This window comes from Bombyx mandarina, chromosome 04 (assembly GCF_030267445.1).
Source record: "Bombyx mandarina strain Sakado chromosome 04, ASM3026744v2".
NCBI lineage: Eukaryota > Metazoa > Arthropoda > Insecta > Lepidoptera > Bombycidae > Bombyx > Bombyx mandarina.
The window spans coordinates 6,619,941-6,647,392 of NC_143211.1; the positions used below are offsets into that span (position 1 = coordinate 6,619,941).

Consider the following 27,452-nt stretch of genomic DNA (forward strand, 5'->3'; position numbering starts at 1 on the left):
GCTTTTTGGATGGTCGCAACATATCATTGTGAAAAACACTTTGCCGAATCCAAGAAGCACGCTGTAAATATTGTAGATCGTTAGGATTTTTTTAATCGTCAGGCACGTCTAAGATTTATTACCGCTTAGTGACAATGAAAAGTTGGTTACATCGAATGATTTCTGCATCTCAATAAGTAGAAATCCAATAATATTGTACTACTCGCATCATCTAGCTAGTTTAGCTATTTTCCGTCTAAATGTTATTAAATCATTTACATAAATATAATAAATTTGAGACGTTGTTGAGTTGTTTGTTTTCGAATGAGAATTTCACTTGTTTACCTAAACTCCGCTATTCAAAGGTTTGTAAGCAGACTAGAAAAATAGCTCGATCTTAAAAAGTCTCATATATTTTTCAGAGCATGTATCTGACTGATGAACTGCTCCTATTATTATAATAAAATTCCAACGCATTCCCCAAAATTCCAATTGTAATTCCAATTGTAGATTACATTAAGTACATTACATAAACAATACAAGTAGATTACATAAAAATAATAATGTAATATTTAAAAAAAAAAAACAAAAAAATATATTTAAAAACAAGACATGCCCGCTGAGTTTCTTACCAGTTTTTCTCAGGATGGAGGCTAGTTTTTGTGAATTGGCGGTAGTTCTTTTTGACGTTCAACTAGTATGTATACTTTCATTAAAAATATGTTGAATGAAAGTATACTTGATTTGATTTGACGAGCATGACGCTGTAGTAGTTGATTGAATCTCTTATTCAGTTCAGTGGTTAAAGTGCAACCTGTAACATTATTGAATTATAGACGCAATTAGAGACGTGACGATGTTTGGCGAGCGAATCGGGGCACAGGTCGGCACAGGCACGCGAGTGTCGGACATTGCAACTGACGGCACTCAATCACGTTGCCATACGAATGTGACGCGAGAGCATCTGCTAACTGAATCGACAAAGAGTAACATTTTCGATAACATCTATATATTAATGCGTGAAGCAAAAACTTTGTACTCTTTTTTCCGAAAATTGCGCGGACGGAGGGTATAACATTTCTCACACTTATAGAGAATATAGATAAAGAGTGCAGAATACAAATTTTTTTTAAATTGTGCAAAAAAAATTAATTAAATCAATAAAAAAAACATTACACACACTACAATGTATTTGACACAACACATACACACACATGAGTCGACTATTATCAAAGGCGGCAATCTGACTTTTGGACAATGATTGGTAAATCAGAAAAACGAATTATTGACTTTGTATTCCATTGGCAGTCACAAAACTCTTCGGAACGACATCTCAGTTAGATAACAGGTTAACTATTAACCTTTATTTAATGCAGGTTTTGAACCGTATTCTTTGAAGGAGACGATTATATTCAAATAAATCTGTATTGACATATCAATAAATTTTTTTTGTCCAAATGCACAGATTGCCACCTTTGATAATAGACGACTCACATATACTCTTTGTTTATTGTCAAGCTTTTGTTAATGTTGAAAGAGTGTGGTCAAATTGAGAATAGATTAATATTGTTTGTCTTTAATATTATTTGTCTACAGTGTAGCCTGGACAAAATTTGTGATTATAGACGTATTATGTCTATGACAATAGAACCATAATAATGTTCAAACTTAAAATTTCAATGAATTATACCTAGTTGAATTTCGACTACAGAGGGATCACTAGGAGTTTTTAAATCGCCTGCGTTTGGAAGTGGAACGTTCTGTGTAACGCTTCCAAAGTCTTTGTATTTAGTCCTCCATTCATCGAGATAACGGCAGATTCCGAGGCGGCAACGGAAAACAATTACGTCATTACAAAAGATTTAAGGATTCTAATTACGCGCGAGATCCTTTCGTCTGTAAACTCAGATCGGATACGTATCCTTCCCATTATCGTGCACCATAAACATTTCTGGATTTCATATCCGCGGCACGGCCAGGACCGCTTCGCTTATTACGCCAACGGGGAAAAGAATAACATTGTTTCGGCACTTTTGACACGGATTCCGGATGCCTACGTTCATATTGTCTGCCGTTAATATTCTGCACAGCGCGTCTGACCTTTTTTATTTGTATCTAAAATTGAACATTTTGTAGCGACAACGAGCGCCTGGGACACTCCCCTTTGCCACTTTGTTCTCAACCAGGTGCACTAACGACCGTCATTGTCAAAATTGGCAGTCCACGATCAAATGTTCCGTTGTTAAAACGCTTTTAAAATACATTTTTTTTATCGGCTTTTAAATCTCAAGTATGTCTTGTTGACTCTGGTATCGGTTATGGTAATCAGTCTTCATCAAGTGGCTCGCACATCTGCCTTTTTCAACATTATATCACAATCATAGCTGAAGACATGAGTAAATGCTGGTTTGTTTTTTATTGCCCTTGTAGGTAGACGAACACACGGCCCACCTGATGATGAGTGGTTACCGTCGCTCATGGACTTCAAGAATGCCAGGGGTAGAGCCAAGCAGCTGCCTACCGCTTAATACTCTCCACAAGCCTCGTTTGAAGAAGGACATGTCATAGCGCTCGGGAAACACCCTGGAGGGAAGCTCATTCCATAGTCGGAAGTACCACTTTAAAGATTTTTGAGTTTTTACATTGAGCGAAGGTTGTCTGTAAACCATTTAGACCTTAAAACTTCGGGTTTAAAGACTATTTTTAGAAATTGCATCTGATGAAGTAGTCACGTACGAAGAAAAAGTAAAATTAACAAAAGTTTATTGCCCGTTTTCTCAAAATTAACAAATTGTATCATATTCCCTTCATCCACTCATGTCTTCAATAATACAAGGAATATTTCATCGAGTGAGGGCCTGAAAAAGTGAAATTAATAAAACAACAAACAACTCGTCTGTCGCCACCATTTCGCGGCAACCTCCGCGATTTACGATGCTCTCATTTTTCAAACAAAGTGGAATTGCTGTGAAAATTAGAAAAAAGGGATTTTTCAATATGATCTTGCGAATCTGCTGAAGTCGGGCGTCTTTATGCTGAAGTAGCAAACTCGGTAAGATAAGGGGAGGAGCGGACAAATTGTAATAATTGCGAGACGAGATAAGAAGTGACACCAGAAAACAAATGAAGGCGGGCTCCGGCGCCGGAATCTGCGTAGCTGGGGTTAGGGGATGCGTAGCGTTACCACGTTTTGAGTTGCTTCAAATATCACTTCGTCGCAAAATCCATACAAAGTACCCAGCAGTAAATATTTTCCTTATAGCTCTAATCAACACATTTCGAAATTTTTTCAATTTAACATCAGATTCTCGGTAAGCATCCAATTAACTTTTCACGAGTTAAGCAAATGGAAACGAAAGTTAAATTGAACGAACCTTAATTATATGTAAAAAAAATGTATTTGTTAATTTTACTTGATATAGCCACAAAATGATTATTTAATACAAGGGATTTAAATTTAAACCGAGGGTCGAGGAGATCCCGCGAGATCCCGGGGGCACACCTCGGGCCGTCGTCACTGCTCGCCAAATTAAAATGATAAATCAAAATCCGTCAGCCGGTCGCGACGAGGAACCGCTGTAAAACGAAGCAAGCCTGCTCAAACTTGTTCAACTTTTACATTTTCACAGATTCCAATCTCTTTTTAGTCGAAAAGTATTGTTTTCATAAAACGACGTCATTTATATACAAATGTTAATATTCTAACCAACATTTTTTTGGTTCAGCCAACTTTTTTTTGGTTCAGCCAAAATAAAGTTGGTTAGAATATTAACATTTGGGCCAAATTGGGCCAACTGTAATTAAAAAATAAAGACCATAAATGCAGCAGATAGTCTTGACCCTGTTTTTTTTCAAATTAGAATGTATAATTGTTATCTGCAACATGATCTACCTACTAATTAAAAAAGCACTAGGCACTAAGGAACTTACATACATTGATTACACACTCAAAAATTGCTGAAGATACCTCAACTATGGGCGAATGATAGAGAAATAAAAGTAGTTTAGTACCTTTAAGAAACATAGTTCGCACCCTCTATGTGTTGATTAATAGCGGAAAGTCGAAAAGTCATCTGCCCATCTGAAGTACCTATGGATTGAATGGATTACACGGAAATTTATTTTGAGAGATTTAGAATCAATACATGCTTTCTAATTGAACAATAAAATTCGGCGTGCTTAGCTAAATATAGAAAGATAACTAAAGAAAAGTAATATAACACAAAGTCTTTTTTGAATTATTTTCTGTCTGTTTGTTTGTTCGAGTTCATCAGCAAAAGTACTGAATAGATCTTCATGTTGTTTACCCACAGACACAGCCCACTGAGTTTCTCGCCGGATCTTCTCAGTGGGTCGCGTTTCCGACCCGGTGGTAGATTCTGCGAAGCACTGCTCTTGCTAGGGTCAGTGTTAGCAACTCTCCGGTTTGAGCCCCGTGAGCTCACCTACACACGCTAGGGTAAGCTGAAATAGCCTCTCAAGGCTATCAGCATAGGTAGGAAAAAAAAAACATGTTGTTTTAATAGGCGACAAAAATTAATTTGGGCAGACTATAAATATTTCATTAAAATCGGACGTTGCTAAAATATCATATTCATTGATAGGTTTTTTGGAAGTTACTTTTAATACTGGTAGACGTTAGTAGTTATATGAAAAATAATAATATTACATAACATTTTCATGGCCGAACCACAAAATAGATGTTGACGAAATTCGGGATGGAACCATAGAAATAGTTTGAAACGTGAGTTTTTCTCAGCTAGCCACTTATTAGTGTTAGACCACGCAGCAGAAGTTGCCAACGTAAAGCTAGTGATGTTTGCAAATATTTAAAAATAAAGTTCTAGTAAAACCGTGTCAAATATAATCGGTATTGAAATAAATTGACGTTGTAGGAAAAGAATACAATAATATAATCATTGGTATCTATGTCAATGGACGTCACATAAAATTAAATTAACAATATTTTATATTAACCAAGAAAATTATCACCTTAAACGCAAACACTGAATATTTGTGCTGTTTTATCATTTCATTCCGAAACTTGGTGGAAAGATAATGCCGAAATTATACGGTCATAATTCTGAGGAATAGAAATGAATACCCGCGCACGCAATTGCTTGTACGAAAAATTTAATTCATGAAAATAAGATCTCGACAAAACCTTTAGATAACAAATTAATAGAAATGTAATCTGTTTTTGAATTTAGCAGTAGTTAGTTCATTGTATGGCGTTTTAAATATTGGAAACCACATTACCAAGTATTGGAAGTAAACATTGGATGACTATGGAGACCCTACTTCAACATTGAGACAGTATAATTTTCATTTTCCTTGCTTTTGTGATCGACATTTATATTATATTTTATATATTCCGTATCCACTTGACCTTTTCATGAGTTTCCGGTACTCAAAGCACAGAAAAAAATCCTAATTTGGATTTGTTCAATATAAAATAGGTATATCGTTTGTTTGTATTGATACAATTATTCCTGCCCTTTAAATAAAAAAATAGTGTATTCTATAAGTTTATTAACAACCAGACAAGCGTGGCGATCATGAAATTGAGACTTCATTGGTTCCTTCAAATTACAAGACGATATTAATAATATTCATAGCTATTTTATTTTAAAAATTCTAATTGCGCAATAACTTTACTGGGTAGGACCTCTTGTGAGTCCGCGGGGGTAGGTACCACCACCCTGCCTATTTCTGCCGTGAAGCAGTAATGCGTTTCGGTTTGAAGGGTAGGGCAGCCGTTGTAACTATACTGAGATCTTAGAACTTATATCTCAAGGTGGGTGGCGCATTTACGTTGTAGATGTCTATGGGCCGCAGTAACCACTTAACACCAGGTGGCTCACAGCCCACCCATCTAAGCAATAAAAAAAAAAGTTTTATAGAGAGGTAGAGCGAGAGAGAGAGAGGTAGAATATGGTGAATATTACGAAGAAACAATTTTATTCGCATATTGTAACCAGTTTTTTTTATTCAGCATCCATCACATATCATTGCGGAAAACTACAGTCGAATAGCAATCGCAATTAGCTTTTCAATACGATACCGCAGCCATACAAATGGTAATAGAACTAGAGTGACGTCTGGTCATCCGAGTAATTTACTGATGTATCCAACTATCCATGTAAACCGTTAACTATCGTTGCGTTACCGAACAAGCGCATCGTTATCGTGTGCACTGAATTTAAATATTTGTTACATACAAATGCGGTGATTGCCCGCACTAAAACTAATTGCGTGGTTAATTGGGACGAACTGTAATTTGTCAAATGTCCTGCATTGTACGTGGTTATCTAATCAATTAAATTTCAAAACTAAATTAACGTTTCGCTTTCTCTTGTGATCATTAACTCTGAATTAAGCTGAGCAAACTTAAAATATTACTTATAGTATCAGCTAATTTTCCAAAGTCAAAAGTAATCTATAAACTGGCATCACCTCTAAGTTTCTCCTTTCTCATGCATGTAAATACTTAGACTACGAATGTTATTTCAAATCTTACGCGTTTTTTAAAATTCCATTGTATCGAATATTTTATAGTCATATTATCGTGGTCACGAACAATTAATTAAAAATATTGAAATTAATACACCCCGTATTAAAACTATTCCCGAATACGCAGACAGGCACTAACACTAATGATATCCGTCACGCAAGCATTTAAAAGATCACGTTCGATAAATCCTTCTGTTTCTTGTAAATACTCTTCATGTGGTATAGTTAAATAGCATTTCAAACGAAGAATCTGCACTATCGTGGAAAAATATATGGACGTTTGTTTCTCCTATTCGTGATACAATTAGATTTTCATCAATACAATTACAGTTTATAGAATACAGTTGTTATTTCGACCTTACGTCTTAAAGTAGGTGGGAACAGCTAAGTTTAAAACTATTTTTTTTTATGATTTAGAGATTACTGGTGGCCCGAAGGCCTTTCCAGTTTCACCAGGACAGGTGGGCGAGCAAAGGCTCAGCCAGGAGGGGTGGGATTTGCTAACAACTGCCGTGGGTGGCGCTATTACGCTGTAAATGTCTATGCGCTCCAGTAATCACTTAACACCAGGTGGGCTGTGAGCTCGTCCACCCATCAAAGCAATAAAAAATAAAATAAAATAGCACATTGAACTATCTATATAATTAACTATTAAAATTTAAGAGTTTACGTTTACTTTTAAATGAATATTTCTTTTCGTTAAAATCTTTAAGCCTATAATATATAATATACAACATACCGATCCTCTACCGAAGCTACACCTTAAAATATTTTCCTTTCGACGGAACCCCCGAACAGATAACCGAAGCTCAACGCGTAGTGCACGTTTATCGAAAAACGTTCGTAACACACCCATAATGTTTTATTAAATGTCATCCGCAATATAATGAGGTGCGAGGGATCCAACATCTGCGAGAGAGACGCAACAGAAATATGTGAGAAGTGTTATGGAGTGCCGTTGTAAGTCAATGAAGCGGCAAATGGGGTGCTCTCCGCTCCGGCGAAGGCACACTCTAATAAATAAAATTATGCCTCAGAAATTACAAGAATACGCGTGCCGGCAGCGATCGTGTGAGATTGGATCCCGGAGATTTTCATCGATAGCCTCCAATAATGAATCTAATATGTGTTGTAGTAAGCTTTCAGGATAGTGAGGTCGCAGGATGAAAACGGTTTTAGATAGCTTTAGTAAAAGCGCAAAGTAAAAAAATTACCATTCAATCAAAACACTAATATATGAACATGTACTAATTTACTAATATCGTTTTAGAATAATGTTATGATGATTTAGTACGAAATACATTCATATAAGTCCTTGGGCCACGGTCCAAGAGTCATTCTTAGAACTGTTATCTACTTTTCCAATGATATTTCACTGTCATAAAGCGCCTACTCATTTCCTTGGATTTTGAAGTATATATATACATTTTTAAATGTGTTATTTTATAGTTATTTTACAAATGCGCGTAATACTATTATCCTGTCGAATTAAATGAGCGTGTCCAATCTAGGTTAGATGTAAAACTATACGGTTATTTATGCTTTATCAGTATTGCTTGGCTAGAAATGCGTTCACATTAATACACACAATAAATTGAGATCGACCTCATGTCGATGTCAGGATGGCAGCACTCGAACGTTTATGGGATATGTTGGTCACTTAAAACGACGTGGACTTGTTTTTTAAATTTTTTTATTGCTTAGATGGGTGGACGAGCTTACAGTCCACCTGGTGTTAAGTGGTTACTGGAGCCCATAGACATCCACAACGTAAATGCTTCACACACCTTGAGACATACGTTCTAAGGTCTCAAGTATAGTTACAAAGGCTGCCCCACCATTCAAACCGAAACGCATCACTGCTTTACGGCAGAAATAGGCAGGGTTGTGGTACCTACCCGCGCGGACTCACAAGAGTTCTACCACCGGTAATAAGTGTTCCCAAACAGAGTAAAAATATATTACAAATCCCCAAAGCGAAGCCAATACTTATTATTTGTTCACGTATTATGAGTTCACGGTAATTTTCCGCAATGACTTTTTGGATGTAACAAACGGAGCAACGGTAATTTCAAAATGCATTGAACAATGAATGTGGAACGATTTGTCAGATGTATTGTGATTTAGTAACGTGTAGTCATTGCTGTCGGCCGACTAATGATTCGTCTTAGAGCTAGTCCGTAAATGAAATTGCCTACACATACTCACGATGAATAATAGTAAACAGTTAAATACCGTTCACACTACGGTTTTTTTTTGTTAATTATTATATACTACGTGACCCGGCAGACTTCGTAGTGCCTCAATCGATAAATAAAAGACTGAAACTTTTGTATAAAATAAACTTAAAACAAACAAAAGGAATCGGTCCGACGGGAGACACATCAAAGGAAAAACAAAATTGTTATTTTTATTTAATTCCGAGCATTTTCATATTTATCTACCTTTTAAAGCTTCTCTGGACTTCCACAAATAATTTAAGACCAAAATTAGCCAAATCGGTTCAGCCGTTCTCGAGTTTTAGCGAGACTAACGAACAGCAATTCATTTTTATATATAGAGATAGTTCGTATCGATAACGCTTTGTAGAACTCACACAACTAAATAATACAAGTCTCTAAGGTTTTGTTATACCTTATAAGTGCATTTAAGACAAAATATATCTTAATTATTGTTAGTGTCAACTCTAAGCCAGGTTAGAATTTATTTGTGTCTAAGGGATCGTCGTGTCTCGGAATCTAATAAATATTATTATAAGGGTGGAATTATTATATGAAGCAACCCTTACAGCGATGTTCGCGCGTCCCTGTCCCTCGGTGCTGAATGAAAGTGATATTGCTTACACGCTTACCATTAAGACTATACGTTTCGAGTGAATTAAGACCAATTTGCAGAGGTTTTGCCATGGAATATGGGAATTTAATTTACGAGCGGCATATCTGATAGCGAATGAACGCGTAATGAACGACAGTAATTTAATTTTATAGGAATGTCTGATTGAGTCGGGAAACACCATAATTTTCAGAATAAAATTATTATCATGCAGTGAACGAATGAATATCTTTGTAGTCTGTATGTCGTTCATCGACGAGTTTCTTTTTACACCTAATGCAGCTAAAGCAGTAACGCGTTTCGGTTCGAAGGGTGGGGCAGCCGTTGTAACTATACTTAGATCTTAGAACTTATATCTCAAGGTGGGTGTCGCATTTACGTTGTAGATGTCCATGGGCTCCAGTAACCAATTAACACCAGGTGGGCTCGTCCACCCATCTAAGCAATAAAAAAAATCCCTGTTTTTTTTAATGCTGAATCATAAAATTAGATCCGTTCAAATGCGTATCATGTCAAAAATACTGCTGAGAGGTTAACGAGGAGATCTAAGGAGCAGTATGGCGGGGTCCTCTATTTAAACAGCAATTGCTCAGCAATCGTCGTGCGATGATCTCGGGCCCGCACCTAACCCCGCATCATTCACGATAATGGCGGGGCCTATGTCTCGACCGTAAATGTAAATCGGTCTAATTTATACGCGCGATAACGTCGCCGCACTGCTGTTAACTGTAATTATATTACCGAGCGAGGACGTGTTGATCAAAACCTCTGATTAAATGCTCGTGATGCAAAACGGGAAAAATTTCGTCTTCGTCGGTTGGAAATGAACCGGAGTGTAATTTTATTTCAGCTATCAGCACTTTATAATTCCGAACAAGATACCAAAGGCGCGACAAAATGAATGCATAACAAATATAATTATTAGCTTGAGTTAAAGTCGATCAGCGAATACGAAGAAAGAATAACCATAATGGCTCCTTGATATTTTATTACTATGAAAAACTTTTCGAGAAAACAAATTACTAATAATAGTCAATAAGAGAAAAAAAATCTGCTTTGGGTGGGTAATAAGTAAATGATGTAGTTTAGGTTTTAATTATTATTGTGGCAGTCAGAGCATTCTCGATATTAGAGAAGCACACACAGAGACAATACCCCAATGGGCAATCTATTTGAGTAATTACCCGCTAAGGGCCATAGTCGGCCATCTTGCGCGCGTGGAATGAGCCTTGTTCGCTGAATGCTCGACTGTTATGTACATGCTTTCAGTGATCAGTGCGACAGTACCCCGGAGTGTGCTCAGTGACTATACAAACACTTTATTGTCCTCAAGTCCAGTAATTCATGGCCTGTGTTTGCGATTGGTCTTTACGGTCTATTAACTAGAGCTTACCACTCCACTTCTTTATGGACATACTACATATTGTATGATGATAGAACGCGGCTTACTTGTTCTCTGTTACCGCAGATAGTATGTATACGTTTAGATCTAACGATGGATATAAGGTAAAAGGATAAGGAAACTGTAATGGAAAATCTGAAACTGAATTTCTACGAAATTCAACTGTTCTGTCATCGTGAGTTATGGCTACCGTGTGCATTCCAATAGCAATATAATAATACGGAACCATGGAACTTATCTGATGATGGAGCTAGATGGTGGTCAGCGTAACGTGAATGGCTACTAATAAGCCATCGATTTTCTGCTCATAAGATTTGTCTAATGAGTCCCATTGATAAACTGTGTGATTGTGATCCTCACAAAATACAAAATGAAATGTGTTTTAATCTGTAATTATTACTTTTAAAAAAATTCAAAGAGTTTGTAGGTACACATCCGTCTGGTTTTGTCCATAGCATTGACGATGTTCATATGTAAAATCAATCACTGACTACGAGGTGGGTAGGCCGCTCTTTTGACTTCGATTGTAGTAGTAATTTGTATTTATTTTAAAATTGTTAATGTTTAAGGAACATTTTCAGTAATTTAAATAAATAATTCAGTAAAATTTTGAACAATAAATCAATACGCTCAACAGCTGCTCTTGTAACGAGCGAACGAAAGACCATGTTCGGAGATGAAACATGGAACGATGCTTAATTATAACACTAGATAAGTTAACAATCTCGAATCTGAAGTCTGACTGCGGCTTATCTCACGCCAAATGTTTCAAAGGAACTTTTAACGAGTTTAAAGTTGGGCCGAGTGCACCCGCAGCGCTTCCGTTGCTTAAGATTAATTAAACAATTGCACGATGGCTCCTTGAAAACACTCCGACATGTCTCGGGCTGTCGTCGACAACCTCGCCAAATTAAAGCCATAAATCAAAGCAGGACGACCGGAAACAGAAAAGGTAATAATGAAGACCTCTGTTCGGAAAGGACTATACGAAGATTTTAATTTTATTTTAAGAAACTTTGTACTCCAAAGAATATTATTTCGAGCCATTTTCGGTGGAGTCCCAAAACTTGTTAAATTATAAACTTTGTCGTTATACCAATATTTATGGTAAAGTGGAAGGCTATTAATCCAATATTACAGACTATGACACATTCGATATGATAGTATCAGCACATTTCGATGAAACGAAATCAGCCGGAATATTCAATCGGGTGACGCAAGAATTCGATTTATACGCGCGGAGCAAGTTTGTCGGAGAAGTTAAAATTTACAACGGGGGAAGGTGAGTCGCTTACATTGGTGTCGTTCGGGGTGGATCGTAATTCAACCTCAATTTATGTGCGTGCGCTGGTGACGCACTAAAAGATTAGTCGCCACTCGCAGACCGATCGCGGAGTGCACTAGCCGTTGGTAAACATCCTGAAGCTTTGTAACAAAACGAGGAATATTTAATCATCTTTTGATAGTTTTAATAATTTAAGTACTAAAATATTTAGCCTCTATAATCGACGTTGACAATCGTTATCCAATTTTCTCTGTGGTGTAAGGATTTTACCAATTTGGTTTATTGACATAACTATAACCTTATAACTTTCCCTGTCGAATAGGCCAATTTTCATCACAATTGGATGAATATAAAGTACAGGGAACAAACAAATAAACTTACACATTTTCATTGCCAAGAACTGGCAAAACGCCTATGAAAGAGCCTAACAGCTCCAGAGTAGTAGCTTCGTGAGCATCTACCAACAGATTGGAATCACGAACTGTTGAGAACACCATCAAAAAAATTCACGACACTAATATAAAATCTAATATAATATGGGTCAATCGTTACTTTGTACTGTTCCATGGGTTTGACGAGTACAATGACCTGTGCTTTGTTTTTGCTAGCGTGATAAGGGCAAGTCTAGGGCACCGGAGGTGGCTGGCGAATTCGTGAGCCGGTTCAGGAGTGTAGCGTAATGTAATTATTCCCGGATACTTAAACTTTGTGACCGACGCGAGTAATATTATTTTCCATTTCATTTTTCAAGCCATATCGACTGCAATTCTCGCACTATAATGAACCATGTACAATATATATTCTGTTAATTCATCAATTAAAATGGCAAGTTAAAGATCTGATTTTCATGTTGTATGGAAGCTGGAAGTGCATCTGATTCATGAGAAAGCAAAGCAGACAAAACTTATATACGTAAATCAGTAGTTTAAAAATGAACATTCGGTACAACAGAAATAGGGGGTGGTTGGGGTAAAGTTTATGACTACGAAGCGATTCAACCAACGACTAGTCGGTCGGTGCCATTGAATTTGTTTCCACTTCCCAACTGTTTCACTGCATGGTCTAGCCTAGAGCCGAATTTAAAAATGGAGGTTGCAAGTCAGCTCTCCCCTAATCTAATAGCAAGCTTTCCTTTAACAATAGTTTAATTAGTTTTTTTTTTGTTATGTTTTAATCAATTCTGTACTCTGTATTAAAATACTAAACATAGGTTTAATTTCACTAAAAAAAAATTAGTATTTTGCTAAGAAATGTTTTTATAAGCTTTATCTTATTTGTACAATAGACACAAAAATTAAAGAATAGCGGTCATTTTTGTCATGAGCTAAAGTATATTCAAGATCACATAGCTTTGGTTAAGACGACGAACATCTGTGTGGAGGATATCTTGAATAATTTAAAGCGATACTTAAAAAATGATTGTTCAGAAAACATACTGAAAGATTAAGTTAGCTTAATATGAAAATCGTTTGTTGAAACATTTAGTAATGCTTTTGAAAGATACGTAATGCAAATGAAAAATCGGCTGACGCACGGGGTTAATGATCTCGTCAGTCGCGGAGGGATATCCACTAGCTACTTTCCATGGTAAAGGAATAAAATTGTGTATTTAGTACGTATTGTTAGTCCGTACGGGTAGGTATGCCTGCCTGGTTATTTCTGCAACAAAGTGGTCATACGTTCGGGCTTAACGGGTGATACGATCTTTGTATATAATTGAGATTTCGCTCCCGTGTCTCAAGGTGGTTGGCGACATTCACATTGTGATATTCCGATAACCTCTTGACCACCTTGTTCAATGTTCACCCATCTAGACAGTAAACAATAAAAATCTGGCTTGAAATTGTGGATTCAAGAAATATAAACTTGCTAAAACTATAAGCGTATCAGTTTAGTCAATTATCAATTTGTTATTGTATCATCCGATAGACATAATCTTTCAATCAGACACAGCCCACTGAGTTTCTCGCCGGATCTTCTCAGTGGGTCGCGTTTCCGATCCGGTGGTAGATTCTGCGAAGTACTGCTCTTGCTAGGGTCAGTGTTAGCATCACTCCGGTTTGAGCCACGTGAGCTCACCTACTAGCTAAGGTTACGCTGAAATAACCTCTCAAGCTTAGGTAGGAAGAAAAAAAAAGTGAAATATTAGCTAAGTGAAGAAAGTGAGAGTGAAACAATTTATTAAAGGAAATGTATTTTTTTCTGTTAAATTATAATATTATATGTATCCAACATTTTTGGTTTGACAATTTAGTTATCAGACCTAATTTTACTGATTAAAATATGTACAAATTGTCACTCAGTATCATCAGTTATTGTTACACATGCACATCGTGTTATTTTTATTTACAAACTTTATTATCAATTGTTAATGTTTTTACTAATTTTTTTATCAACGAACGCTTCCTTCTGTTTACGTTTGCTTAATTAAATATTTTAAATAATTTGAAGTAATAACCTGGTGTTAAACATTCTTGTATGTAGTTATATTCTAACGAGCAATTTCAGAGAAGCGAGAAATTTTAGATTTTAATTAATTCTACACTTAAATTACAACGCAATGCATATAATATATTTTGCTTATTATAATTTGCTTGTATTTAATGGTATCTGATGCAGAGTTTCAATAACATTTTTTTGCTCTTCTTTTTATAGTATTAAATGAACACGGCTCATCTATTGTTAAAAGGTCGCCGGAGCTCAAAGATATTTGTCGCCGCCACCGACTTAACACTTAGACACAAGATCGAAGTCTGAATTGTAATATGTAGCTGAATTGTAATATATAATAGCTTACCCTTATAGCCGCTTACCCTTATGTTCAGAAGGTGTAACTGCTTCGCGGAATTCTGGAAATAGACGGACATTGGTACCTAGTCACGCGGTATTACAATACGGTCTACCGTCAAGTAGAAAGTACTAAAATATACAGAATTTCACCCGTGTGATTTCTATCATATGATGTTATTCCTTCGTAGAAGTCGTTCGTAAATACCTTAAGCATGTTTTCTCCTAAGAAAAATTAGTACTTGCATGCGGGATTTGATCAAGAGTATATATAGTTCACAGCATCGCTTCGTACGAGCACACGGGGAGTCTTTAATCCCAAACGAATTAATTTAGGGTTGCGTTTAACCCTGTTTCATGAAACGAAATAAGAATCTTTCTAATTTAATACCACTTGACACCTGTGGAATTTGTTAACAGTGCCAGTATCAATTCTAGTATCAGTTCCCAAAAGGAGCTCCAGTCCTGAATAGAATAAGAGAAAACCATAACCATATCGTGTTACCTATATTTTAGGTAAATATCATTTAGATAGTCACTTTTTGCAATTATTCAATGAATGGTTTTTACCATCGCACCGCCCGCCACCGGAGTAGAGTTCATCCATACTACCTGGAGCCACTGCGGTCATCCACAGTGCGTTTCCAGAGATCTTTTTTGCCACGTACCATCCGGCTATGGAATGAGCTCCCCTCCACGGTGTTTCCCGAGCGCTATGACATGTCCTTCTTCAAACGAGGCTTGTGGAGAGTATTAAGCGGTAGGCAGCGGCTTGGCTCTGCCCCTGGCATTGCTGAAGTCCATGGGCGACGGTAACCACTCACCATCAGGTGGGCCGTATGCCCGTCTGCCTACAAAGGCAATAAAAAAAAAAAAAAAAAATAGAGTCATAATATCAATATGTTTAGTGAAGTACTTTATGCGACGAAATGAAACAGGCCAGATGCACAAAACATAGAATGCTCTTTATGGGACACGCTTTCGCTATTACAGCAAGGCCAAATTCAGAAGGCCTCTGACTCCAGAATTTTGATCGTTTTTGTCAAGTTAGCAGGGGCTGCTGAAGGCCAGCGTATATTGGATAATGGTTCCGGTGGTAGTAGGCGCTGGCGGGTGTTCAAGCTCACTGTGTATCTATTGTATACGATTGCGACAATACGAGCCTTCATATAATATTAACAAAACAAAATATTTGCATTTCGCTGCGAACATTTACCGTAGGGGAGGCAAAATTAAATTCGTCCATAATAATGTGTAAAGGAACGTGAACATATTTGCTCATAATTCATTTTGTTCGTAAATTAATAACGACAATTATAAAAAAATATATATTCTAATAAAATACTTGAGTTTTGCCCCCAAAAAAAATTAGGCACCCAAGCTTTATTACTTATACTAGTTAAACCTAAATGCGATTCAACCAGACTACAATATTATGAATATAAAAATATAAAGTATTAGAATAAAATTGGTTCAATCAAACCATTAAGCTATAACGCTTAAAAAATAATCCACTAAACTATACAATTCTGTTTAACCTGGTGGTAAGACTATTATTTCCTGTTTAATTTAGTCAGGCACACAAAATCTTATTAACTGATACCATCTGTAGTATAAATGACGTATTAATAAACGTTGTTGACCTATTCCTCTAACAAATAAAACTAGCTTAAAGGCTTTCATTCAATTCGCATGAAGTAATCGAGGCAATAATTGCGTCCTAAATTTTTATAGGTCATATCGATAGAGCGTTCGCTGTGTGGTCGAATTCATTACGTTATGGGGCTTGTGGTGTGGGTGATGGCGAAAGGGATGTGAGGTTCGGACTTCATGGCGTCAGGCGGAGAGGGGGGCACCGGGAATGTAATATCAGTAGAGTAGTGATATTGCGGTTTCTTACGCAACTACATACATACAAACGTTCAACTGCCGTGGAGTTGGTTATCTCAACAATAGTAATGAGTACGTCTTGAGAATGTTTTCTAATATAATTGTGACTGTTTGCACGAATAAATTCCGTTGTGATTCTTATATTTAATTAAGTTGTTCTGAAAGAAAAGTCAGCAGTATTATGCGATGTAGAATACGACTTGCAACTTAAATCGACATATATATTATATTATATTTTATATTTTTACTAACAATCACGCCACGTTAACTGGTCCCGTGATAAGTTCGTAAAGAACTTGTGTTACAGGTACCAGATAACGGATATAAATGTAAGATTTTTATTATACACATACATATATTTAATATACATCAATAACCCTGGAATAGACATTTATATTTATCATACAAATATCTTCCCTTGGCGGGATTCGAACCCGCGACCCCCTTGTGTAGTGACCATGTCACTTACCACTACACCAGACGGCCGTTTTATTATGCATCGACACTTTTTTCTGAATGCTAATTTAAACGTTTTAGTATTTATAAATATATAAATAATATACCAACTTATTACAGATAATATTATTTAGAAGTCGTCGTGGCCTAACGGATAAGACGTCCGGTGCATTCGTGTTGAGCGATGCACCGGTGTTCGAATCTCAGGCGGGTACCAATTTTTCTAATGAAATACGTACTCAACAAATGTTCACGATTGATATCCACGGTGAAGGAATAGCATCGTGTAATAAAAATGATGAAGAGATTTAGTACAAAAAACTGGTGGTAGGACCTCATGTGAGTCCGCGCGGGTGGGTTACACCACCCTGCCTATTTCTGCCGTGAAGCAGTAATGCGTTTCGGTTTGAAGGGTGGAGGAACCATTGTAACTATACTTGAGACCTTAGAACTTATATCTCAAGGTGGGTGGCGCATTTACGTTGTGGATGTCTGCTGGCTCCAGTAACTACTTAACACCAGGTGGGCTGTGAGCTCGTCCACCCATCTAAGCAATAAAAAAAATAAAAAAAATATCTATGCGTAAGTCTCTCCACGAGACTTTATATTCCTGTTGTTCGGGGTACGGATTGCAGCGCGCAAGGTTACAAGCTCCAGAGGCCTAAGCAGAAATGGTGTTTCTGGAATTATTATGAAATTGTTCTTTAAGCCTTTGTCATTCAATTAAATGCTTGCAATTTTTATATGATTTACGATTAACATGACAATGATGATGACATGATATGGGCATTGATCTAAATATGTACTTAACATCGATCAATCTATCCATCTATATACTCGTATTATCAATCTAATTTACTCTTAGAAAAAAAACAATGCATCATTGATTTCCCCAAACATGGTAATTATTACATCATTGTAGTACTTGTACTTGGTAGTACATGGTAGTACTTGCTGTAGTATACACGGAAAACACGTTTTTAGACCACTACTCAGTCTCACACTAGTTTTTTATTGATGTTACGGATGCCAGAAATTCTTTAAAGTTTAATCATAATGCAGTTCATTGTAACGATCCCAAATATAATGCAAGCATGCCCGTGCACATTTAATGTAAATTAATTAAGGCATTGGTTTGAAAGATTGTGGCAAGCCGGCGACTTGATGAACAAAAAGATCTTTCGTATTCCGTCGCGGGGTTAAGACACGACGCTTCGAATTATTTGTTCAACTTTCTTTCGTTGACGTTAAATTTTTAACAATGCTTAACTGTCGTAAAGTTCAAAGGGAGTATTAGAATTAAAACCTTTGTTAGGAATTCAAGTTGGTCGGTTTTACGTTTGTTAAGAAATTAAAGTGCTTTAATAATAATTTCTTTTATTTACCCGGATGCCATAGTAATAGGTTGATTTGCAAGTTTTTTGTTTTTTTCGGTACATATTACGTGAATGCACTTGGGTTAGGGTATGTATAATTATTACTTTGGCACGATATATTACTTACTATAATAGTAAAAATAATAATCAAGTGAGCTTAAATTAATAGTAATTGTCTCATAGGATTTTTTTTAACATGAGAAAATCACCCGATTCGGTATGTGGCAGTTGAACCTCACTAAAAACTCCTGCAGCTCAGAGCCGGCACCCAGACGCCGGACCGGCGGCCGCTGGCGACACGACCACCGGTTCCCTCAGTGGACGGGCCGGGAACCCGCTTTGAAGGTGCCGTGCTACACCTTCCCTCGGAGTGTTCGGGAAATTGCGGTCTACAATCGACCGGTTTCCGATACGGGCGAGCATGCCAAGCACGCCACCCTACACCTAGGTTCCTCCCCGCACAAAGTGGATGGAAGCTCTTAGCACGGACGGGACCTCGGTCTTGACCCCCTGCTCGGCGGCGGCGGATTTCTGCGTAGTGAGGAGGGCTTTGTCTCACTCGCCCCGTCGCATCCTGCTGGCGGCACTGGCGATGTCAAGAGACACCGCCACCGCCACCCCACTCCGTGGGACAGCCTCGTCCGAGAGTGCCCGCACGCGAAGTATCGCATCCACGGTCGAACGGCTATCCGGATGCCGTAGTGCCCCGCTGACAGGTCAGGTCCAACTCCAACCAGGTGGTGAACAATGCGGACAGCCAGGATACGTTTCAGCAATTTTCCCGCCTCGTCCAGCAGCACAATAGCTACTATAGACTTGTCGCTTCCGAACGTCGTGGCTACGATGCTCGGCAGCGACCAGTCCTCGCAGGCGATGTTCGACTTCTGCGAGTCCACCATCTCACAGAAGAAGACGGTGGAACGGGAAAGGGAGACCTCTTGTTCTCTCTCGGCGCCATGCCGCCGTCACTGAGCCGGGAGTCGGAGGAGGGCCTTCGTTCAACTCCGACTCCTGTGAGGAGGCAGTATTCTTCCGGTGATGAACGCGGGGTGACCTGAGGGCGTTGAGGCTGCGCTGCACGCTGCCGTCACTCTAGCACACTGGCACCAGGAGGATGGAACGGCGCGTCGGCGGCTGCGGCCTGCGATACAATTCGCGTTGTCGTCGTCGCTGTCGTCGCCGAACATACTGTGGAAGATAAACCGAACGGCAGTATATTGCGTTCCGATCCGGCAGGCTGATTATGACCCAGCGGGGTATCCCGGAACACCAGCGGCATCGCTAGTGCGGCCTGGTAGGGCAGCCGTACCGTGGAGACCGGCGTCGTTTGTCGTCCACTACCACCTCGACGACCCGTCGGGCTTCCTCGGTGTGGCGCCGCGAGTCTGACTGTAGTGTTGACCCGGGAAGCGGGAAGCCTTTACTTTGACCAGGTTCTGACTCCGGACGGAGATCGGACGTCGAGTGTAAGAGTGTAGGGGAGTCGTTTAGTGCGATAGAGCCCAAAAATATCCTTGCGCCCGTGGTCTGCTTTTAACCTCTGCAGATCGTCAAGTCCCACAAACACCGCGCGCCCGCTAGGCGCGGGGATAAGGAAGGAGGTATAAATATAAGTATAAATATAATAATAAAAAAATAAGAAGTGGGTTGGAGTATTTTCTGCTCATTCGCAGAAGTAAAAAAATCATGAACCATTTGGAATAAGTAATAACTAAGATAATACATTAATAGGTGAATGATTAAGCTGTTCATGACACAAACTTGTTTAATTACCGTCACGAATCACAATACAGCGAGAAATAAATACGACAGTGACTACATAATTTTTTGTAGCAAAAGTTAGTAAGATGTCTGACTCATAAAGTTAGTTGGGAGTATAGTGTGACGCAAATTGGCTAAGCACCCGCCCCTGGCCCGCTCGGGCCGGCCACGCTGACTCGATTCGCAAGATCATTGTTATTTATCTCAGTGCCTCCCCGCTTTTATTTCGCCCCTGCCCGACTTGGTTTATTTGTCTTCGGGATCTGAGGGTACATTAACGTATTTTTCTTCTCTATTAGAGAGACGGTCGTGGCTTACCTTCAAACTTTGAGCCGCGATCTGCGGTATTCGTTTACTTTTTTTTACAGATAACTCAAATAAAACTTGACGATTGATTGTGTAGTAGGAGAGCTCCTAATCACAAGAAACGGGTAAAGTTTCGGTGCGTTAAACCGAGAGTTAGCAAACTTTACGGCACGGTTATCAATACGACTGATGCTAACAGAACTGTCCAAGTTTTGATGTGGAAGTTACGATATGTCTTCTCGATTAATATTTTATGTCTTCATGTCTGAACTATAAATGCGAGGCTGTTTTATTTATGTGTACTCACACTGAGAGAACTGTTTTTACATCGTATGGTGAATCACTTCGTAAATAAATAGTTACACTATTTTCGGACGGCCTTCGCATGATTTCGGTGAGCGCGTTAACATGCTGGAAATCGCTCGCATCGATATTAACCCAGAATTCGTGTCGCTTACTATTAAATATTTTAAAGAACATTATGTAATAAGTTTAAACACGGTTATTTTTTTTGAACAAAAGAAACCAGCTTTATAAAGTCTATAGAAGGCGAATTACGCACAAAGGCTCCGTTAATGGAGTGGCGGTTTCAAAATTAAATTATCTCGAGCAATAGCAGGCACGGGAGTTAGGCACAAGCAAATTGCTTGAAAGAATAAATCCGTTCTCGCGAATCGGTTGCATGAAAATTGCAACAGCGGGCAATAGCGGCGCGCCAGCGAAGCGCACAATTATAACGAGACGGTATAAATCAGAATGAGTTGTGGCATGTTATTAGGGCTGTTCTACCACGAAATAGGAAGACGAAACCGGGCTCGATGAAACTCGTAAACTCCGCATCTGAAACGGAACGTTCTGTTCCAAATACATTTTTTGTCGAACAAACACGATGACTTTTCATTTTCGAACGTAGCGTCTTTTAAAAAAATAAGTTGTTAAGTATAGGAATATGTAAACAAGAATTTTGTATATTCAAATGAATCGCGAGCATTACACTTCAATTTTATTGTTTCCTCGTACGTAGGCATTTAGATTGCCTTCACAAAAAAGCTGCCTAAATCGCAGAATCTTTACAAAAACCACATGTTCAGAGTAAATGTTTTTCGTTTACGTTTCAATGCTGTATATCTACAATGTATTCCTCTTTAAAGCCTAAATATTATTAATAGTTAACTGTAATGCCAATGTAATTGACAGTTATGTCTCAAGTCTCAAACTTCTCAACAACATTCACGAAGGCTTAGGGGTCATAGATAAGAAACTAATTAAAACAATCGGCTAAATAAAAATGAGACTGTTATATCCCTTTAAGAAAACATGTGAACACAGATAAGAACTACTCCGATTATAAAATATCTTTCTCATTGCTAGTAAAAAGAAGAAAAAAAAGGATGGGATGAGATCTCATATACGGAGATAGAAGTGCCGTGAATACAAATCGATATTTTCGAGGACTTACCTATTCGCAAATTATCTCCTGGCGATCATGCGGCAATGGAACCTGAAAACAAAATTATATAAATAGCTTACATAGTTCTAGAGAATGGCCGTAATCTTATCTGCGGAGCATCGGGGGACAATCTCAAATGCTATTATCATCGATATATAAAATTAAGTTGGAATACCAGATACCAAAGATGAACATTTTTGTTGGTGAATTGAGGATTGGGAAATTGGAGAGAAATCCTTCGGAGATAATATTGTGTAATGGGATATGAATATTTTTGATTATTTTACACATTTGTTGGTTGTGTACAGTTGACTCTTCGAATTGTTTTTGTACAATCACCGGTCCCTATAACCTTCCTTCACTGATATCTGACGATGGGCTTCTTATTATGTTGAAAAAATTACACATATTTCATTATTTGTTATTATGAATTTAGCGCTAGTGAAATCGCGATGCACATTTAATGGTCTTGAATGTGTCAACTATCTGAAAATATACCTTACTCGTATATATGTTTAAAAGGGTCATATCAGAAATAACACATAAGTATCAAGAGGAATATTATTTTATCAACATGACATTGAATAACGTATTGAATATATTATTTATAAAGCAAGCCTTATTACGCGACACTTACGTTATTGCAACATTCGTACGCTAGTTTAGTAGACAATAAAATATGATAAGCATCAGGCAATGAGATTCAGACGCTATCCTATTTATTTGTATTTACGACCGAAAAGAGCCTTGACCCGGAGCACAGAGCTGCGCCTATTGCCAGGAAAACAACGTTTGTCGGATAAACATGCCACGGTTCTTTTCTTCTATCATTACCATGATTCACTGCTAAACGAGGTCGGTCTAGACTTATTCGGCTGGGACAATTACGTTAAAATTCTCAGTGAAGTAAATCGAGCCTCTATCTTGTGTAATGTTATATAATGTTTTAGGTTTGTATTACTGAAACTAAGCTGTTTCTAAGGCGTTGAGTCGAACTATACCACGCCAGTTTTTTTTTATTGTTTTTTTTCTTAGACATGTGGACGAGCTCACAGCCCACCTGGTGTTACGTGGTTACTGGAGCCCAGAGACATCTACAACGTAAAACGCCCCATCCACCTTGAGATATAAGATCTTAGTATAATTACACTGACTGCCCCACTCTTCAAACCGAAACGCATTACTGCTTCACGGCAGAAATAGGCGGAGTGGTGGTACCTACCCGTGCGGAAGGTCCTAACACCATTAAAAAGTTCAGTATAAGTCTGTTGTCGTTTCTTTTGTACTAAATATTTTTTATGTAAATCGTTCTTTCAAGGTCAGCAATAAAGCTGTGAGTTAAATTAGTTTGTATTCTTAAAGTATTGAAAAGGAACGTGAGACACATGTTTGTTAGTTGCACGCAAGAAGTGTATAGATGGGCAGCAGTAGAATAGTCTCGATCGGGCGGCAGCTGCTCGTTCGCCTGCACCCGACGCGCAATATCCCTTTTAACAAAATAAAAGAATTCCCCGCGACAATCGGTTCGCCTTTCTTACCCTCACCCGAGAAATACAAACGCACGTTTCCGAATGACTTTACAAAAATTTGCATGGCACCGGCTTTTTTATTTTTTTTTCTATATATTTTCACGTTCAGAAAAGCAATTTTTGTACGTCGGTCGCGATACGGAACGCCGGGAAATTGCACTCCGTCCTCGGCGAGCGGGGAGAACACTGGGAATGGAGAGGCACAGAGTATTGTCTGGACCAGAGGCGTACGATTGCTTTTGGTTCGGACAGCTTCGGCTGCCTTTATTGGCTTGTAAGTCGGAGTATTTGAATGGAAGTGCAAAAAACATTTACTTAAATGTGTTGTTTCGTGCTAAGTTATAGTCAATCAGTTTTTATTATAATTCGTTTTTTTACTGCTATTTTAATTTGAAATGAATATGAGTCATGCTTAACTTATCTTCACTACATAGTATAAAACAAAGTCGCTTTCTCTGTCCCTATATTCATAACTATGCTTAAATCTTTAAAACTACGCAACGGTTTTCGATGCGGTTTTTTTAATAGATAGAGTGATTGAAGAGGAAGGTTTATATGTATAATAACATCCATTAAATAGTGAAGAAATCAATAATAAATTACAGTTTCCGAAGCGAAGCGAAGCGAGGGCGGGTCGCTAGTTATATGCAATCCGTGAAGAACAAAATAATAAATTAAGCTAAACTATAAAGTTAGATAATTCTTAATAACCTTTATTAATTCTGATTTAGCTTAAGAATTCATTTCTAGTATAATAAATACATTTATGTAGCTGCTGCTTCATTTATTAGCGGGGTACTTTAAAATCGAATTAAAACGGCTCCGCATTATCTACCCGATTGTACGAAAGAGTTCTGCTGCAGTTATTCTCCAGTGTTGTTGGATTAAATTAGAGAGACATCCCGCCCACCGAGTCTCCGTATAGCAAATTATCTTCATTACGGCCCGGTGGACAACAATCTGACTGCTAATTACTTTAAAATACAAACAGAATTCGTTTTTCACTGTAATCGGAAATGCGCAGTGTTCAACTTGTTCGAATAATCTGTTTCGCTATTAGTTGTAATACTATACTATACTGTACATGCAACTGTACTGAGACCTTAGAACTTATATCTCAAGATGGGTGGCGCAATTACTTCGTAGATGTCTATGGGCTCCAGTAACCACTTAACACCAGGTGGGCTGTGAGCTCCTCCATCCATCTAAGCAATAAAAAAATAAAAAAAAAGAATTTTGGCTTAGGACACAAAATTTGAGGCATATAATTATTCAATCGAATTGATTGAAATTTACACAGTAATAATTACTTTTTATGTGAGTAAGTAATGAGAGGAAGTAATTTCTGAAATATTTTAATTTAGAAAAATAAGTTTTCAACGAAATTATTTGCCGTGTAAATGCTCCCTGTTTATTGTTGGTATCCCTGTAAAGCTTCACAAAATTAATAAATAGCGAAGCGCGAAGTTTATGATTGTTCATAACTCTTAAAAATAATAGGTGTGAAGGACTTAAGAGAAGCCTAGAAATAAACGTTACGACGAAACTTTGTTAGAATTTCTCGGAAAGCCAATTTATTTTGTGTATTTAATTTTGCCGACCGAAAGCCATTTTCCATTTCTTTTCAGGACTGTTAAAAGTAAATAAACATTAACATTTTAATCGTTGACAATTGAATTCTGTAAATTGCCGGTCACATTACAATAGGTATGTGATTTTGATTCTTTTGAGAAATTTTTCATGTTTGTTTTTCACAAAAAATATATAATTTACTCGATTCTCAAAGATATTTTTGAACATTTTCAATGCCATCGCTATTACGCGGTTGTTGATTTAAAATAGCCAGGTGCGCTGGTAATAACTCAAATCTGGAAAATATATTCATTTTAATTAATCTTCTATTGCACAATGTTGGTTGTGTACATTAAAATATTTTGTTAAACATAAAACATTTAAAATTCGGCAATATGTAGGAAGCAAAGGCAATATCATTTTTCTGTGATTGAGCAACCATTTCGAGGGATAACTGATTACGGAAAATCAATTTTTAATGAAAAATAATATTTAATTACCTCATAAATAATTTAAATCAACTTTGTTTGACCTTTCTTTGTCCTCAAATATCGTTACGATTGGCTTTATTGATACATATACTTTTGCCTATATTTTTAATTACTCTGAAAAGATCTGTAAATTACAGTAAAACCTCATTCGCAAATACCTTGAGACCTTGAAGTCTGAAGTACTCGCTAATCATGTATATAGATAGAGATAAGTCGAGTTAATTCAGAGTGACAGTGTTAAATGGATCGTTGTATTTTGTTTACTTTACCGAATAATTATAACAAATAGGTCGCGGTACAAATCTCTCCGGTGGAAAATCGTGACGTGGTTGGTTCATGACGAGCACGAGCTTGCAAAGATGTTAAGTAATACTGGATGAGACTAACTTAAAATTTGGCTTGAAAAGTATGTTTTTGTCAACTACCTACATGTATTTTTTTTTGTAAAGTAAGTCAATCTCCGGATATTTGTATCGGCATACCCCTCTCTCTCTCCTCGCGTCGTTGCCTCACTGCTGAGGATCGTGACCATCATATTTAGATGAGGATTTTATTTTTTGTTATGTCTTTAGGTATACCTACGCTCCGGCATATCAGGGCTCTCATAACTATCAGTTATTATTAGGCCATGAGCTCGTCTCTAGACTCAATTCAACAAAAACCATTAAAAATTCCTTAAGTAATCGACAGTTAAAATAATTTTTAATTTAATTAAGACAAACGTAGTCTCTTTCTCTTATGTCAGCAACCGAAAATTGAAATTGATCCTGTCATACAATTATCATTACTAGAGGTCCCGCAGTAGTCGAAATTCGACTATAATTAATTGGAATTGTAAGTTTGTACACTATTATGATTGTATTTTATACTTCTATAATCACAAATTTCGCCAAGACTACACTATAATAAATATTAACAAAGACAAACAATATTTAATCTATTCTCAATTTGACAACAGACGCCAAGACCTTAAGTTTGACAATAAATAGTAAGCATGCGTGTGTGCGTCAAATACATGGTATGTAGTGTGTGTAACGTTTTCTTTATTGATTTAATGTATCTTTTATGCATTATTTTAAAAAAATATTAGCATTGTGCACTTCTTCTCTATATTCTCTATAAGTGTGGAAAATTTCATACTCCTCCGTCCGCGCAATTTTCGTAAAAAGGGATACAAAGTTTTTGCTTCATGTATTAATATATAGAAAGATTGTCATACCGTGTGTTCACATTGTTGTTTTTTATATCCGCGATAATCACATTATTAGTAATGATTTACGAGCGTGTCACAACGCTTCGACAAGCACCAGTTAATGACCCCGCTTTCGGTGCACTCAATTTTGTTTATTGCTTTCCCTACTAGAATAGCTTTGGATAATAAGTATGAACTACGAAGTCAGTCTTACAGAAATCGAAGTCGTCGTGGCCTAAAGGATAACACGTCCGGTGCATTCGTGGTGAGCGACGCACCGGTGTTCGAATTCCAGGCGGGTACTAATTTTTCTAATGAAATACGTACTCAACAAATGTTCACGATTGACTTCCACGGTGAAGGAATAACATCGTGTAATAAAAATCAACTTCGAAAATTATAATTTGCGTAATTACTGGTGGTAGGACCTCTTGTTAGTCCGCGCGGGTAGGTACCACCGCCCTGCCTATATTTGCCATGAAGCAGTAATGCGTTTCAGTTTGAAGGGTGGGGCAGCCGCTGTAACTATACTTGAGATCTTAGAACTTATATCTCAAGGTGGGTGGCGCATTTACGTTTTAGATGTCTATGGGCTCACGGCCTATCTTGTGTTAAGTGTTGTCCGGTATTG

General features: G+C 37.6%; 1 protein-coding gene across 1 annotated transcript in view; it reads right to left on the reverse strand.

The window, feature by feature from the left end:
* mbl (splicing regulator muscleblind) overlaps window positions 1–27,452 on the reverse strand; it is a 285,812-nt gene that overhangs the window by 141,679 nt on the left and 116,681 nt on the right. The window contains exon 2 of the mRNA XM_089740227.1: window positions 22,047–22,088. The gene's annotated coding sequence lies outside the window, so the exon portion shown is untranslated. The remainder of the gene's footprint in view (window positions 1–22,046; window positions 22,089–27,452) is intronic.